We start from the raw sequence: 18,678 nt of genomic DNA, 5'->3' as shown, positions 1-18,678 counted from the left end.
GTGATATGTGTTCTAAAATATTCCATCAAAAAACAGGTTGTAAGAAATGATTGAATAGAGGGTTGCAAAAATGCTGTTGGAGTGGTCTGAGGTCATAATGGCACTGTCTAAGACAGAGCTTCTAGGAAGTAAGGCTGGTTAGCAAGAAAAAGAAAACAGAAATGAAGCTGCTTCAGAGGGCTCAGAGCATTGTTTTCAAAAATGCTAGAGTTTTGCTTTTTAAGGAAGCTCTTAGTAGCATTAAATAAGACCCTCCACAATTGCTTGATATCTAGATATTCAAGAAACTATACAGCATACTTAATTCAATAAAAATGAAAGAGAAATAATTTACCTTTCACTTGCTTAATATGCAAACAAATATATTATTTAAGCATTACTATCATAGCAACTGAGATAATTATAATTAAAGGAGACTGAAGAATAACCCTATTTCTTAATTTTTTGTTATAACATTCTGTATAAAAATTGGTACGTGGATTATAATTTCATTTTGATTTCTTATTCTGCTTTCTACTTTGTTTCTGCTGTAATCATTTCTTTTGTTTTCCAACTTATTTATTAGTGTCTGTCGTTTATGCTGAAGGCTTCCCTCAAAATTTCAAATTCTCCAAGGCTTTTGATTCATTTTTAAGAAATACTGAGAAAATTACTGTTTCACTGCTGTATCTTTAAATGTCATTGTACTTGTGGGAGAGGACTGTAAATTAAAGAGAAATAGTTTATACACTTTTAGGTGCTGAGTGGGAGGTTACCAGCAATCTGGGTTCTAATCTGTGGAAGGTCACAGTTGATTTCAGTTTGTTTGATATAGTTTCTTTATTAACTAAGTAGTTGTTTCCAGCAACTACTCTCTGGCAGCTATAATCACAGAGTATATCTGGTTCAGTTGTTGGAGTGAACAAAACTCCAGGCTCCCTCCATCTAGGATCAGGGAGGAGAGTTGCCTGGTGAGGGCCTTCAGAGGATATCTGAGGCATCTTAGCACTGCTTATCCAGTATATAATCTGTTATGCTAGTGTTAAGTTCCTGGTGCCTCCAATTCTCTCTATAGCATATGTCAGCTTCTTTCTTATCTTTTCCTGGGGAAAGCATTCAGATTCTGGTTTTATCCATTCTGCCAATTCAGATTTTTATTTATCTATCTCCCAAAGTTATTGATTGCCTTCCCTTCTCCCATCCTCTTTATCCTTTTGGGTCTGTATCTCTTTAATTTAATGGGCTTCAAAAAAGTAGAGATAAAGACACATGTTCAGTTTCCCAAGATAACCTGTCCAGTGTGCTTTATTTAACCTAAAATGTACTTAGGGAAAGAAGATCCCAAAATAAAAACAATTCAAGACAGTATAGAATAACCAGCTAGACTAAGGGTTCTGTGAGGGCCCAGGTAAATATAGAAAATTGTATGGATATATTCCTTTCTGAAGAGTGCAAAAGAATTTTTTTAAAAGGGAAGAAAAAGAAGAAAAATTTAAGTGAAAGAAAAGAATTTTGGAATCCTAGAAAGCTCTGGGATTTTATGAAGAGATTTTTCTCACTGGAGTAACAGTGGGTCTGTTGTGGGGAAAAGTACAGGGAGCTGTGGAAAAGCATACACTGACGGGTATATGCGCTATCAACAGCTTGGAAAACAGAGGCATACATAAATGGAAACACAACCACCTCATCAGGGGAAGATGATGATGAAGATGATACTTCAGAAAATGTATGTCAGGTCTCCTGAAGCATAACTATGTTGCAAGATAGTAACTGGAAACCAGAATCAGTCCAAGAGCTTGCGATCTAATTTCCAAGAATCCAATACCAATGGGATGATCAAGAGCAGGAATGAGAGATCTATGTATCAATTCAATACACTTCCAGCTATTTTCAATTTCTCATTCCACATAGGGTTTTTGTTGTTGTTTTGTTGATATTTGTTTTTATTTTTGTTTTCTGTTAAGGAGCCATACTCTGGAGTTACTTGCTGAAGTTCTGATGTAGTGATAGAGGATGGGCTCAAGGAGTCCAGTTTAAAGACAGTCGTAGACTCGAACTCTCAATTGTTGAAGGAAGCCTGGACTAGGTAATCATTCTAAATAAAAAATAACTTCATGCCTTATCGGGTATGAAGGCACTCGCAGTGTTAGATAAGGAAGTAGTAGCTAAGAGACAAGTTAGAATAATCTCTGTACTTGGACTTTTTAAATTTAGCTTCTTGCTTTCATGTTCTTTACCTAATATAATTGATTCCCAAATTTAATGGTTTGACTTTTATGTGACATTTCATCACATTTAGGATATCAGGAATATGGAGCTACTGGTCTTCATCTTCATGTGTCTTATTGACAAGGCCTTAAGAGACCATGTCTTACAAGTGGGCAGCTATCCCCCCTGCAGGAAGCAGCTTTATAGGCTCTACCTAAATAACCCATATCTCTCATAGGCATGGTGTTCCTTGGAATTCCAGCAGCTCCAAAATTTTTCTCTTCTAAGGCTTTGCCTTTTGTTTCTGTGAAAATGGCCTGGGAGATGTGATACATTCCAATCTGATTGTTACTCTAAATGCTTAAGTGTAGGTCTTTCTGGAGTACAGCTTTTAATAGGAGAATGGTAATGGGAGAGAGGAAATGAATGGCTGGAGGCCTGGGGATTTGGCACAGGCACCCTGAAAAGAGAGGAAATGAATACCAAGTGGAGTGACAGCAGCATCGCTGCCAAAGACCAACTTTCTTCAATTTAAAATTCCATATAGTTCTAAAAATTTTTTTTTTAGTATACTTGACACACAATGTTACATCAGTTTCAGCTGTACAACATATTGATTCAACTTCTTTATACATTATGCTATGTTCCCCATAAGTATAGCTGCCATCTGTCACCATACAATGCTATTACAGTACCATTGACTATATCTCCTATGCTGGTGCCTCTTATGCCCATGATTTATTCATTCCATATAGTTTTAGTCAGAAGTGAATTATGAACTGAGATATTAATCCAGAACAATGATGGCATCTTCCTACGTATGTCTTCTTGAAACAGAAGATCCCTGGCTGATGTTTTCCTGTCACCCTTGACTTCAATTTGATAATTGCCATGTAAGCCTTCCAGGGGCTACAAAATGAAAGTACCTCCTGACATCCCTCCCTGTCTCAGGATCCTTGGTCTAGGATGACTTGTTACATTAATAATGAGAGACTGTGACAATTCCAAAGTTCAAGCAAAGAGTTTCACTTCTGAATCTATTTCAGAGGATGCTTTTGATATTTGGAATATAATGTGTCCTGAGACTACTGCTTTTAATGATTCCCCCTCTGCCTCTATATTTATTCCCTTTATCTTCACCAGTGAAGGAATCACAACTGAGAAAATGAGGATTGTCGTGATGGAGGTCATAATCAAGTGAACCCTTATTGTATCTTTAGTTTGGAATTATGTTTCTCTAAATATTGCTTTAGGGGGAAATCAATGGGCATAAATAAAAAATGCTCAAGTATGAGAGAAATAGATACAGAGGTGAAGTGTTTGAAATACACGGTTCATAAAGAACAACATCCAAAAGACGTATATTCCCCCAGAAGGGGACCGCAAAAGATGAGCCATAAAGTGTAATTGTTTTGTATTATCAGTTTCCATCTTTTCACATTCATAATTGCTTTAGCTAATGGAAAAGTTAAGATCTTAATATGAGTAGACATTTGTTTGGGTGAATTGGAAAATGTTATATAAAGAAATGATAATACAAGGGTACAAGAAATGTACTTCTTTAGAAAAGGCAGCAAGAGTTATATATTCCAGCTGTGCTGGGTCCCATGGTTCTCAATTTGCATATGAATAATTAATATGCATACCCCAATAATGCTAGCTTCTGAGCACTACATTCAGTATGAATTATGCAGAAACACTTCAAAAATGCCTTTAATAGTCAAGGGGATTAACACTCTCTAAGGTATGTAGAAAATAAAAATCATTTGTTTGAAAACTGAAATAAAAACAGGAGATCTGATTAAAAACATTCAGGAAAGGGTAGTTTCTTGATCAACTATCTTTTTTCTTTAATGTGTGCTTTATCTTATAGGAATTGTTCTAGCCCTCAGGAATATGAAAGTACATTTGAATCCCTGGAAAAGAACATTGTGAAATTACACAAGTAGAAAACTGCAGAACAAAAAGTAGGATGGGCAAACTCTGTGAGTTGGTGTCATAAAAGAGACACCCAAATTGAAGGAAGAAAATGTGTTAAATAAGCACATCAAAGGGAGAAAGAATGTGTGTGTGTGTGTGTGTGTGTATGTGTATTTAAGTTGTACATCAAAGAACAAGGACAGTAATTCAATATGTTTGGAAAATTTGTTGGGTAAGAGGATTTATGGATGTATGATTATAAAATATTATATGATTATACATGTATGATTATAAAATGTCAGCACACACCAAGACTAAGGCTACTTAATGGCTAGGCTATCCTTCTGATAGGATGAATGATTGCCCCCGATCATTAAGTTGACCTAGAACTGGGGAAGAAGCATCAGAGTACTAATTGAGGTTCAAAGAAGTCATTTCATTTGAGGAGTTCTGTGAGACCAGTGTCAATGGCACCCATGAACTGTTCATCCCTCTGGAGTTTTGAAGAGATGAGACTCCTTGAATTACCTTAATTTTGTTCCTTTTATATTTTTGTACTCCATTAGTTGGGGTTTGATGAAACACAGCCCTCTTGATTTTTAAGAAAATATGGGGGCATTGTCAATTACACAACAGTATATATTCTTGCTGTGCCAGAATTGCTAGTTGACTTTGAGCTGCAGGAAACTTAGAAAAGTTCAGGCAGCAGAGCATAATGGTTAAGCTTGGGGGCTCTAGAACCAGATCTAAATTCTGAAGTCACAACTTACTAAATGTCTGACCTTGGGCAGGTTTCTCAAATTTTCTTCACCACAGTTTCCTCATCTATAAAGTAAAAATAAGAATACTACCTATCTCTGTAAGGTTATTGTAAGATTGAATGAGTAAATACATGTAAATTACTTAGAATAGAACCAGCACATAATAACTGCTTTATAAATATTACTTTGTTTCTTTTAGATTGTTGACATATTTTTGTTGTTATGTTAATCACCATACAGTACTTCATTAGTTCCCAATGCAGTGCTCCATGATTCATCGTTTGTGCACAACACCCAGGGCTCCTTCCAATATGTGCCCTCCTTAATACCCATCACCAGGCTAACCCATCCCCCCACTGTTGCATCATGAAGATTTAGTTTGAACTCTGGGGTCAGATTGTGATCTTGATTTTACTTCATACCACCCATGAGCCCCTTCTTACTCTCAGTTTCCTATTAGATAGATAACTGAAACTCCAAAGGTTGTTACATATAGTGCTTTAAAAAATGCCCAGTTCTTAATGTATTAGCAGTTAAGAACAGCATCACTATCATTCTTGTTTTATAACATTTTCAATAGCCATTATACAATCCTATGCTTTGACTCATGAACTTAAGAGCTGTAAGATATTAGAATAATATACATTATCTTAAACATGTTTATCTAAGCCCTGCCCTGTCTTCCCAGGTATGTAGACTTCAAACTCTTCAGAACCTCCAGAAAGTGACCATTTTGCTGTATTCGTCAGTGAACTGTATTTACTTTAATTATGCTGAAGTAAATTTTATAGTCTAAAAAAATGTCCATCCTGAAGATTTGTCTGGCATGACCGTGCATTGTGAAAATATATATTTGTATTAATAAAGTAAATATGAATATGAAGCAATGCTTTGGGGGAAACAGTTATTCTACTTAAAATAGGTATGTGTTTGTGCTGAAGAGAGCCAATAGCAAAATACAGTACTTGACAGACAGGTGGAATGATGAGATATTATCTTCTTTCTATTGTATTAGGAATTGAGCTTAGTTGATCCACAACACTTACGCCTGGATATAACCTGCCAGAAATAGATCAGTTTCAACGTATGGAGATAAAATCAAATCATGAATGTGTTCTTCTGAGTTTTAGGCAGTGAATTAATGGTAATGGATGAGGGGCCAGTAAATGATTCATACAAACAAGATCAATCCCACTATGTTCTCATCAAGAAAAATGTTGTGTTAATGTCAAGAAAAGTTTCAACACAAAAAGAATAGGTTAATGATAGGGTATAAGATTCTTTGTAGCAATGTAACCTATAGTTCCCTTCTGGTTATCTTCACTGTCTTCCTAGATTATTTAATACAATTATCCCCAAATAATAATACCTGAAGGACTCATTGTCTAATTATCAATTAATTGATGGAAGTTAGTGCCTGGTCATAGAATCAGTTGATTGAATCTGAATTACAAATTTCAGATTTGTAATTGATTACAATCAATAGATGTAGTGATACTAAGTTCATCTTTGTGCCCATCTTTAGTGTTGACTTTCCTATTGCATTGTCACAATCATAAAGTCAGTTCAGAAGCTTCCTTTCAACTCTATTTTTGGACTATTCTCTAATGCCAGCCTCACTAATCCAGCTAAGCATGCCTTCTTCAGTATCCTACGTTTGTGAAAATAAATATCCTTGTTCCCTATTAGAACATAATTTTGTTTCAAAGTGACTTTTTAGATTTTTTAAATCTTATTTATTTGATGGAAAGAGACACAGTGATTGAGGGAACACAAGCAGGGGGAGTGGGAGAGGGAGAATCGGGCTTCCCACTGAGCAGGGAGCGCGATGCGGAGCTCCATCCCAGCACCCCGGTATCATGACCTGAGCCAAAGGCAGATGCTTAATGACTGAGCCACTTAAGAGCCCCATCAAAGTGACTTTTTACAAATTAGTCCCAAGGCCTCATTTATATCTCAATTATTTCTATAGGGTTTCTATCAATAATATCACTTCATGATTCTTATTCTTCATGGCAATCTAACCAATACTAAATGGTAGCAGAAGAAAGATATTTTTACCAGCCAATCTACATTCTTATTTCCTTTTTCTTCCCCGTTTCTTCTTCCTTATTTGCTACTGATAAAGGAGGGAGAAAGAGGACAACTTTTTTTCTCTTCACTTTTTGCTGATTAGACCTGAGAAAGACAACCTTTAAACCACACATGATAGACATGAGTATTTTGAGGAATTTACCTTATTTGCTAATTCTCTTAAGGTAATTTAGGAGATAAAGTTCTAAGGAAATCACCTGGATAAGACAGACCAAGAATAGATTTTTCAAAACTAAGCCTCATGTAATCAGTATATTCATTTGGTCAGTATCCTAGTTTTTCAGGCTTGTTCCTGACCCTACTCTGAAATACTAATATTCAAAGGCTTTGTCTTTGGTTTCTATCCCACCCCACACTCCTTTTTTGATTTTAGTCTGAATTCAGAATGTATTTTAAAATCCCATTGTTTATACTAGCGAGAAATTACAATTGGTATATGACATTTAAACTAAAGTTACAGAGAAAATTCTTCTGTAGAGAGACAAGGCACTATTTCAAGAAACTAGATGCCTAAGGACAATTACAACTATGTACAACCACTGTGAAATTAAACATTTAGATAGGCAGCTAGAGAGGGAAAATGTGTGTTATAACTATTTTATGTTTTTAATTCCTTTCAAATATAACAATGGATAACATTTCCTGGTGTCTTCCATATAGAGGATAATCATGAAAAAAAAAATCAGTCTTAATCATTGCTTGACCTAGTCTGCACTTTTGGAGCTCACCCAAGGTTCAAGAAGTTTTATTTCAATGAAAGGGGTAGGTGAGACACACAATATAAGCTTTATGGAATAAAAAGATCAAAGGAAGCACCAGAGTTGGGCTACTCAGTACCCACAAACTATTTTGCACTCTGACTACCCAACTTGAATTTTAGGACTGATGTCAAGGAAAGAAGCAACTTTATTTTATAGACTCAGATATGTCATATGTACTTACAGGGTATTCTTTCTTAACCTCGCATATCAAAGTGAGAGCTCTATTATTTGTATCCAGAGAACCTGCAAGGAGCATAGAGTCTGGCACCAACAAATACACCACTTTTTGTAGCTGCTGAAACATTTTAGAATAGTTCTATTGATTTATCATTTAGGGTGAACATAGTAGCTGGGGAAGACATAGGAATTATGATAGACCAAGAGACTGGGGCTTTTGATTTATTGACAAAACAAGTGTTGGCCTCTGGCCACTCTCAAAATAGTACGTTAGAAATTAGAGTGGTTTCTATTTTGGAGAATCTTGAAGACAGGTGAGGTTACACATTCTCCAAATTCTAGAGTCTACTGAGGGCTGGAATCAGACATAGATCTGCCATTAATGAACACAGAAGATCCCTATGCTACTTTTGTAGCAGTAAGACACAATTTTTCGAATCAGCTGAGAAACTAATTTCTATTATAATTCTAGTACAATGAAATGGTGATTTTTTATGGATAAGTTTCTAATAAAAAATTTCATATGGTATGTATATGGTAAATGACTTCAAGAAAGGAGTGCAATTTGTATCTTTTAGATATCTGAAAATTTGAACTTCACATTTATGAATATATCTGTAATTATAAGGACTTTAAATTTTGTATCTTTGGTAATGAACAGAAGTCTCCTAAACAAATTAAAAGTAACCACTGCTAATACTTCCCCTAGAATTTTCCTACGAAAATAACCGTGTGTGCTCTTTCCAGTTTTGATACCCTAGAGGTGAGATAATATAATAAAGGTCACAAGCTCTGATGTTAGACTGTCTGGGTTTCAATCTTGGTGTGAGTATTATATACTTACAAGCTGTGTATTCCTAAGCAAGTTATATATTCTCTGTGCATCAATTTCCTCACTTGTAAAATGTGGCTAAAAATGTTGCTTCCTCTTGGGGTTATTGGAAAAATTAAATGAGTTAATATGTGCAAAATGCTTAGAATGGTATTTGGTGTATTAAATACAACACTCAACAAATATCAATTGAAATTATCATTTTCTGAGATTCATTTAGAAAATAAATGTGATACAGGAATCCTTCAAAATCCTAGAGGAGAATATAGTCAATACCCTTTTCAACCTCAGCTGCAACAACCTTTTGCAAGACACATCTGTAAAGGCAAGGGAAACAAAAGCAAAAATGAACTATTGGGACTTCATCAAGACAAAAAGCTTCTGCACAGCAAAGGAAACAGTCAAGAAAACTAAAAGGCAAACTTTAGAATGGACGAAGATATTTGCAAATGGCATACCAGATAACTTATCAAACTCAATACCCCCCCCAAAAAAATAATCCAGTCAAGAAATGGGTGGAAGACATAACCAGACATTTCTCCAAAGAAGATATACAAATGACCGACAGACACATGAAAAAAATGCTCCACGTCACTGTCATTGGGGAAATATAAATCAAAACCACAATGAGATATACCACCTTATACCAGTTGGAATGGCTAAAATTAACAAGACAAAAAACAAGTGCTGGAAAAGATGTAGAGAAAGGGTAACCTTCTACACTGTTGATGGGAATACAATCTGGTACAGTCACTCTGGAAAACAGTATGGAAGTTTCTCAATAAGTTAAAAATAGAGCTACCCTATGACCTAGCAATTGCACTACTGGGTATTTACCTGAAAGATACAGATGTAGTGAAAAGAAGGGCCATATGCACTCCAGTGCTCATAGCACCAATGTCCACAATAGCCAAACTGTGGAGGGAGCTGAGATGTCCTTCAACAGATAAATGGATTGAAAATGTGGTTCATGTATACAATCGAATATTACTCAGCCATCAGAAAGGATGAATACCTACCATTCACATCAGCATGGCTGGAACTGGAGGGTATTATGCTAAGTGAAATAAGTCAACCAGAGAAAAACAATTTTCATATGGTTTCACTCATATATGGAATATAAGAAATAGCATGGACAATAATAGGGGAAGGGAGGGAAAATTGAAGAAATCAGAGAGGGAGACAAACCATGAGAGACTCTTGACTGGGAAGCAAACAAAGAGTTACAGAAGGGGAGGTGGGTGGAGGTCGGGGTTACTGGGTGATGGGCATTAAGGAGGGCACATGGAGTGATGAGCACTGGGTATTATACATGACTGATGAATCATTAAACACTACACCAGAAACTAATGATATACTATATGTTGGCTAATTGAATTTAAATTAAAAAAAAAAAAAAAAGGAAAGAAAATCCCAAAGTAAAATCATTTGGATTTGAGCTCCACAATATAACAATTCTATGTTAGGAGAGGTGAGGTAATACGATGGAAACTTTAATTTGAATGCTATCCTGTGGGCTAGAGGGTTTGGTGGAGAATTCAATCTCCCCAAACAATAGTGGGGATAAAATTTCCAAAAGAATGGATGCTGGTAGATAAAAGACTGATTTCTTCCACATTTGTAAGGTCAAAATTGGTGTCTAAATTATAGCTGCTACTATGAGCATTAGCTTATGTTTCATAATGTTTTAAAAAGTATATGGTAATCTGGTCTATTTTTACTGTGTGTTTTGTTTTTGAATTAATTATTTTGTATGAAATTGTTTTGCTCTCCTTTGACTCACACAGTTATTGTCTTATACATGTAAAATCAATCTTCCACAGACCAGGCAATCTTTTCATTCTAGTCTTTCAAGCTAGCTCTGTGCTGCCATAATTGGTACTTTGAAATAGCCCTGAGTAAGTGGACATCTAAGACTACAGTCTAGTATATTAACCAGGAATAAAATGGCATTGTATTTTTATGGAAGAAAGAGAAAAATATCCTAGTTAATCCTTAATACACCGAATTTGTACTTTATCACCTACATTTGATATTTCTATTATTTAGAAAATGTTACTGAAACTCCAACTGGTGTAAAAGATGTGTGTGTGTGTATGTGTGTGTGTGGAATTTCTCAGAACATGATAGGGGTTGTCTTCTGTACCAAAGTATATCAATCTTTGAGGAAGAAAACAACTAGGTCCATTAAGCCAACATGGATACTCACTCATAACTCGTTTATTCATTTGATGTCATGGTATGGATGCATGTTTACTCCATTAGGTTCCACCTTGCATTGAAATTGAAACAGTCTAGTGTAACATCAATTTCCTTAGTATTGTGTTTTTGACTTGCCCATAGAGGTGAATATTTCTTTGTGAACCCATTTAAATTTTCTGAAAATTTCTGTAAAGTTATGATTGCTTCAATAACAATTTCCTTACCCTACAATATATCTTTATATTTGTATGTCAGAATTTTGAAAACAGCGTGGCTGTTTTACATTTTCTTGAAAACTGAATACTAACAAATATTATTTTAAGCCTTCCCAGTGACTATTAGAGTACTAGAGCTTAATGTTACTACATGCATGCTTTTCAAGAAAGAAAGGAAAAAAGGGTTTATGTTTTTCAGAAGCTTGTTCATTTTGATAGGTTTTATTTTCTAAAGATTGTTGAAGTGTTATGTCTTATCCACATACTTTTCTGCAATGTTATCTAGTCCCCTCCCATCAAAAAGTGGAGATTTTCCCTCTACCCCATTGAATCTGATGAGCCTTGTGATTGCTTCGACCAATATAGACAGTGGCAAAAGTCAGGGTCAGCTTGTCCATCAGATACAACTAGCACAATATCTGGAGCCATGAGACTTTTAGGAGCTCATGAAAATATTTTAATTTCTCTTAAAATCAGAATAAAAAGCTGAATATTTAATATTTAGGTTTAAGAAAATGTTTGAACATGTTTATATATTCATCTTCCTACTAACACCATCATATGAAATACGTATAATTTAAGTTTGTTCATTTGTCTATTTATTTTATGGATGAAGAGGTCCATGAAAGAAAAGTGCCTAGGGCTTATGAAAATCATAATTCAGCTTTGGAGTAAGTGATACAGTGCCACCTCATAACTGGCCAGGAAGCTTCTGCTTCCTGCCATTTGGGATATTTGCCCTTGGGATGTTCTGTCTCAAAACCCAGCCACCAGTGTGTGATAAACCCAAGCTAAATGGAAAGGTCATTCTAGTTAACAGCTGCAGATACGCTCTCAGATGTCAGCCAGTATTAGCTGTCAGCCATGTGAGAAGCTTTTTTGGAAGTCCAGCCTAGTGGAGCTTTCAGATGATGTCAGCTTAGTCATTATCGCATGGCACCTGTGTGAGACACATCAGGCAAGATCTCTCCAGCTTATCCCAGTCAACCCAAAATACTGTGAAAGGTAATAATAATGTGCAGCTTTAAGCCAGTATATTTTATAGTGTGTTAGGTGGCAACAGGTAACTGAAACATACATTCATTCATTGACAATTTATTGATAATTTTATAATCATTTTTTGGGTTACCATGATATTATAATAGTAATGTAGTAAGAATTCTCTTGAAGAGCCTACCCAGATCAACTGCTTCTTTAAAACCTTGGAGGTTGGAGGGAATAAGAATACGCTCAAAAGTTAACTAAACTTGGGGCACCTGGGTGGCTCAGTGGGTTAAAGCCTCTAACTTCAGCTCAGGTCATGGTCCCAGGGTCCTGGGATCGAGCCCCGAATTGGGCTCCCTGTTCAGCAGGGAGCCTGCTTCCTCCTCTCTCTCTCTCTGCCTGCCTCTGTGCCTACTTGTAATCTGTGTGTCAAACAAATAAAATTTTTAAAAAAAGTTAACTAAACTCAGGAAGTTGTAAGATTATTTTTAAGTATAAAAAAAATGTTACTGATGACCAGTATAATTAAATAAAGGGAAATATCTTTATTATAAAGCCGTATTGGTAGGATAAAATATTTTTAAATAAAATCATTCAGACACTGGCTCCACTATCTTCTAGATGCATGATCACAGTTGTATATTTTAACTGTTCTTGGCTTCACCCATACCTAGCTTATGTGGTTGTGAGAATTAGATAAATCTGTATGTGCAAAACTCTTAGAACTGTGCTTGGAGTGTATGTGTGTGTGTGTGTGTGTGTGTGTGTCCCCCTTAGTCATTTAATAAATATTAGCTATTTGTACATATATTTATACTCACAAGCATGTTGTCAGTGTCTATAACAAATCGGATTTGATAAAATATAAGCATGAACTTAAATCTTTTGTCTTCCTGCCATAAATGTCAATAATGATCCATTAAAGCCCTCTCTCTTGCCCTTAGAATATCTTAGGTAGATCCCATGACTTCCCCAGACAATGCCAAGTATAAAAGAAGTTTCTTTTTCAAAAATAAAGAAATTAATTCCAGTCTGATATCAAGGCCTCAATCTGTTACCCAACTCAAAACTTTTCCTTCCCTGACTCAGTTTCTGCAGCTCAAAGAGGACAGGAGTATAAGGCAGATTTCTTCTCACGCCTTTACCGGGCCCCTCCCTCACTCATTGAGTGCAGTTTCTCGTGCACTTCTGTTGGGCTCCAGGGAGAAATCTTTTGAGAAAAAGGGAAGATTGTCATCAAGAACTACAAATAGATGAGATTTTACTATAATTGAGATCTAACAAGCTAAATTTTCACTAGTTTAGGGATGCTGGCAAAAGACAGGAGACTCATGGACCAGAGAGAAAGGACTTTATTACTTATAGCACACAATTAGCATGAGCTTCAGGTTTCAGCGGGGGGCCTTTTAACCCTTAGTTCCCCAGGGAGAGAAGCAGACTAGTCCAGATAGATGCACCGCTGAGGAATCCTGAGCTTAGGGAACTCCAATCTTTTTTGGTGGGCTACAAAAACTGTGCCTGACTTTTATTATAAAGGAAAAGATTATCTAATATTTATTGAGTACCTCCTATGTGTCAAGCACTGTAAGACCCTCTATTAGGCATTTTATGTAGAGTAAATCATTTAATCCTCCACACAAACTATGAAATAGGTATTGGAGATATTCAGGCAAGATAAGCATTTCCCCCAATTGACAACAAATCTGGAATTACAGCGAATTTGGTCTGATTATTTTCACCTGGCATTGTTTAATTCTACCTTGCTGTCTAGAGAAAATAAATCACAAGGAAACCTCCCCCAAACCCAGGACTTTCTAAAATGATAAATCAAATTATTATGGCCTCACATGTTTAAAGAAATTGAATAAGACATTTTGGATTTCTGTAGCTTAGAGGTAGAGGGAAGGGAAGTACTGGCTCATTGAAGGTGCTTGCTGTCTTTGGGGCAAGCAGTCTCAGTATTGGCGTTCAGCAGCGGGACTCCACGCTGTCACTTCATTCCTGGTCTTGTCGTTTTGTTTCATTTTCTTGCCCCTCACCCGTACTTTAAAAATCCTCAGGAAGTGGGATTATGGACATTGGGGAGGGTATGTGCTTTGGTGAGTGCTGTGAAGTGTGTAAACCTGGTGATTCACAGACCTGTACCCCTGGGGATAAAAATATATGTTTATAAAAAAAAAAAAAATTCCTCAGGAAGTTGCAACTTCCAGGCCCATCCAGTGTGATTGCATCAACCAGACCTTTGGTCACTTTGTTTTCACCTTGTACTTAGTCCCCTCAAGCTGATATAATAATAACAAACATTCTTACTGTGCTGTTTGCCAGACATGTTTCTACCCATTTTACATATATTGCCACATTTAATCCTCACAAGAACTTCCGAAGCAAATATTATTATTATCTTCATGTTTCAAATGAAGAAACTGAGCCAAGAGAGGTTAAGTAACTTGCCTTAGGTCACACAATTTGTTAAACAGTAGGAATGGGTATTTACCCTGGGTGGCTGGTTCACAATCTATGCTCCTATATATAAGATAATTGCTATCAAGGAAGCACATTCAGTGTTTCTTCCATGTTGTTTCTTGGTGAGGATCTGGACAGGATCTCAGGGCTTTTATTGCCCGTTACCTCCTCTCCCCTTGGAAACTTTTTGTTGTTGTTGTTTTTAATTTTATATTCAGTCAACCACTTTTTCTCAGAGAAGGATTAAATTCATCTCAAGATCTTATGTGTTTCTTTCAGAATTTTTACTCAGTTGTTAGGTTACTTGTCTTAGAGTCGACAAAGTACTTATTCCAGAATCCCTCTTAAATGAAACAATCACAAAGGCTGAGCTTAACATTATAAACCTTAGAGAAGAAATAGACATGAATTGTACAAAACTAATGAAGCCAAATGCATTGTCATTGGTTCTGTTGTCAACTTGCAAAACACAAGTTTTAAGGTGATTGGCATGCCAGTCACCTCAGTGCGGATAGAAAAAAATAAAGATTCTCAAGGCTGTACAAAAATGGTAAAACAAGATATCTTGCCACTTATGTATGATTATAAACTATTCTAACTATATAAAAAGACCCCTTGGGATCATGTCTATTAATTTTATGGAAAGTTTTAACTGAGACTTATTGAAATTTATAAAATATTTGAGGAAAATGTTCATGATCACGTAAGTACCAAAAGTCTTAAAAAAGGCTATATTACTTCACTTATAAAAGGCCCCAGGAAATTCTTTTCCTTTTCAAAGAATTAGCTGAAATTTTGAAGTGATTAAGTATTTAAGTATATTTGAACTGAAACATAAATGCTCGCCAGTCTGCTTTCTTGTTTCCTGCTGGGTCTGGCAACTCTCTAGTTCAACTTGGAGAACATAATGGGCTCTGCCTAAGTATCCATTGTGTTATTTTAAATATCTGTTCTGTGGGGAGAAAATTATCTACTTCTTATCATATTTTAATGGGCAAAGCACTCACAATATTAGTCGTGTATTCAGTGAAAAAGATAAAGATTTAGACAAGATAGTAGAAGGTAATTTCATGTTCATTTATATAGTTATGTTAGAAAATGGGCCAAAATGTGAATGACATAATTATAGAAATGTTTACCTTAATTGAGGCCTCATGAAAAAAAAAAAATAAAGTGACCATACTCTTTTGAAAATTGCTGGTAGTATTGTGCAAATTTGTCAATCTAATGAGCCTGTATTTGAAAACCCAAGAGAAATAGGACAACATGGACAAAGCTGTGAATTTTCAACACTTAGTTCCTGGCTCTTTAAAAACTCTGTAAAGAATACCCCCCCAAAACACACATGTACACACACACACACACACACACACAAGCTTGTGATGAAGACCCACAGTCCAAAAATCATAATAGAGAAGACTTAGAAGCCCTAAAAGATACAGGTGAAATATAAGGGGAAGGTTGGTCAGGATGAAGTGGTGAAGAGACATTTATGAAGAAATAAAACTATCATCAGATTTCACAGAAAAATAAAACTTTTTTCCCCCACATTAAAACTGAAGGTAATATAGAACATACGACTTCTCACTCTATTTGTAAATGATACCAACTCTGTTGAAGAAAAAGAATTGAGCTATGAATTTTTTATTATTTTTGAAAATAGTGGTACAATTTTATGGCAGATGAATTCGTTGCAGTATCTTCAGTCTCTAGTATAATAAACCCCTCACACAATAAATCTTTTATGATTCAAGAAACCTGTATTTTTTTTTCTAAATAAACTTTTTCCTATGAGATATTCTTCAAAAAGTATAACAACCTTAGACACCTTCAGTTATTGGATCTGTCTTACAGTTTGGACACAATGAGACCAATTTTTTAATTCGCAATGGTAACGTGGGCATTCCCATTCCCATGGAGGGTCAACTTTCTTTGGAGAAAAAAAAAAATCTGCTTCTCCCATGTTTGTGAAGAGAGGTGTGACCACAGTCATTACACTGCACCTTTTGGCTGGTGTTCTCAAGGCTAGGGGTAGACTGTCTTTGGTTGTTCTTGTGGATCTTCATTGCTGTTGCTGTGGCCAATCTTTTAAACTATAAGAGAGCAGTCTTCTACTCTATTCTGATGAAAGCTGATAATGAAAAGTAAAGTAAGCAGGAAAACTTTTCCCTCTTTGACCCAAAAGATCATACAGAGAAATTAGCAGACTAACAGGAATGCAGTTGAGGCTCAAGTACCAGAGTACAAGAATGACAGGAGCTGAATTGGTGCTGATACAAGAAGATAGGTCTTTATAACTTCAACTGCTAAGCATTTTCATAAGATTTTATTTCACAATATTGCATCCTTGCTGTTATTGCCATTCGGGGCTAGGTAATTCTTTGTTGTGGGGGAATGTTTAATGTTTTGTGGAATATTTGACAGTATCTCTAGCCTATTACCCACCAGATGGATACCTGTAGCAAACCCCTACCTTCACAGTTATGACAACCAAAATGTCTCGAGACATTGGCAAGTGCTTTCTCAGATAATACCTACCTTAGTTAAAATTACTGTTTATAGGAATCTATACATAATACGGTATATAAATATTTATTGAATGAATGAATGAATGAAATTAGTGAGGATGATTAAATTGCTTATCCTATTTCCTGTATATAGGTGAATACTTAACAAATAATAATTCTCCTTCCAAAATCCCAGGTGTGGTATCTTGTAACTAAATTTCCCAAGGCAAGCATTGGTGTGTGAGTGAGTATAAGAGGTGAGTGTAAAAGGAAGTATCAGTGTTAAAGGCAGGGAAACTTCATGGAAAACAGATTAAGTAACTGTGTACATACAGAATGTTGATATCACAGCTCTTTTCACTGATGTAACACAGAACTTACATCTTTCCAGTGGGTACTAGAGAAGCAATGTGATTTAGTGGGCATGAACTGGGCTGTATGTTTGTATACCACTAGTTAGCTGTGTGACCCTGGACGAGTTACTTAAAACTTCTTTTTGTCTCAGTGCCTTCATCTGTAACACTAAGATAAAAATTGTACATTTCTCATAGAGTTGTGGGGATTAAATAAAATAATACCTTATAAGTACTTAGAGCTCTGGCTAGTACGTAATAAGCATATGATAAGTGTTTATTATTACTATACCTTGGGAAATTAAAAAAGCCTAAGAGAAAAGACCTACAGATAGGTACAGTGGTGTTTTTTCAGCTTTTTATTTCAATCACCTCTCAAAACACCATGGTTGACAAAACTCATGGAGCACTCCAGGTTTTCCAGTCAACTTTTCAATTTCCCTTCTTCAGTGTTAGTAGTCAGCCAAGGACCATGAGATCCTGAGGAAAGTCTCTAATATTGTAGTCAGACACCAAAGCAAACAAGCAGAATAATATACCTTGAAAAAAATACAGACAGTGAATTTATAACAAACTTAAAAAGAAATTATTAATATCCTCAGAGAGATAAGGGAAAATGTATCCATGAATCAAGAACAGTTTGCCAGGCTGCTATTAAAGAACATTAATAAGAGAATAAACAAGAACTGTAGGAAGTAAAAATATGAAGACAAATGTGAAAAAATTCAGCAGTATTCAGTAAGTTTTAGGGTCTCATAAAAAGTACCAGTTAAAGACAAAAAGATGGAAGATAGAAATTTAACAGATTAGAATGGCCCACATAAAAACAAGATTTTGGCGTCATATTAACACTTTAACATACCTTGATTAGCATAACTGATAGCAGTAATAAACATAAAGTAGAATAAAAGTATTGTCATATATGAAAGAACTAAGGCATTATCTCCCATGAATTCTTTTCTCAAGAAGCTATTGGATATAAATAGGAGAGTAAATAAGAAAAAAAAAAAAAAAGATTCAGGATCCAATACCAGAAAAGTGAACACAAACTGCAAGTTGATGGTAAAGAAAGGTCTAAGTTAATTGCTTTAGAGCAGATCCAGAGGGTAACTAGCCCACACTGGAGAGATTGCTTGAGGACAGTAAGGTTCCAGGAAGCTTCATCATGCCACATGTTAATTTGGTGGAACATTCCACAGTGTACTGTACATTTAGAGTTCAA

This window comes from Mustela nivalis (genome assembly GCF_964662115.1).
Source record: "Mustela nivalis genome assembly, chromosome: 8".
Lineage (NCBI taxonomy): Eukaryota > Metazoa > Chordata > Mammalia > Carnivora > Mustelidae > Mustela > Mustela nivalis.
This window is presented reverse-complemented; position numbering follows the sequence as displayed.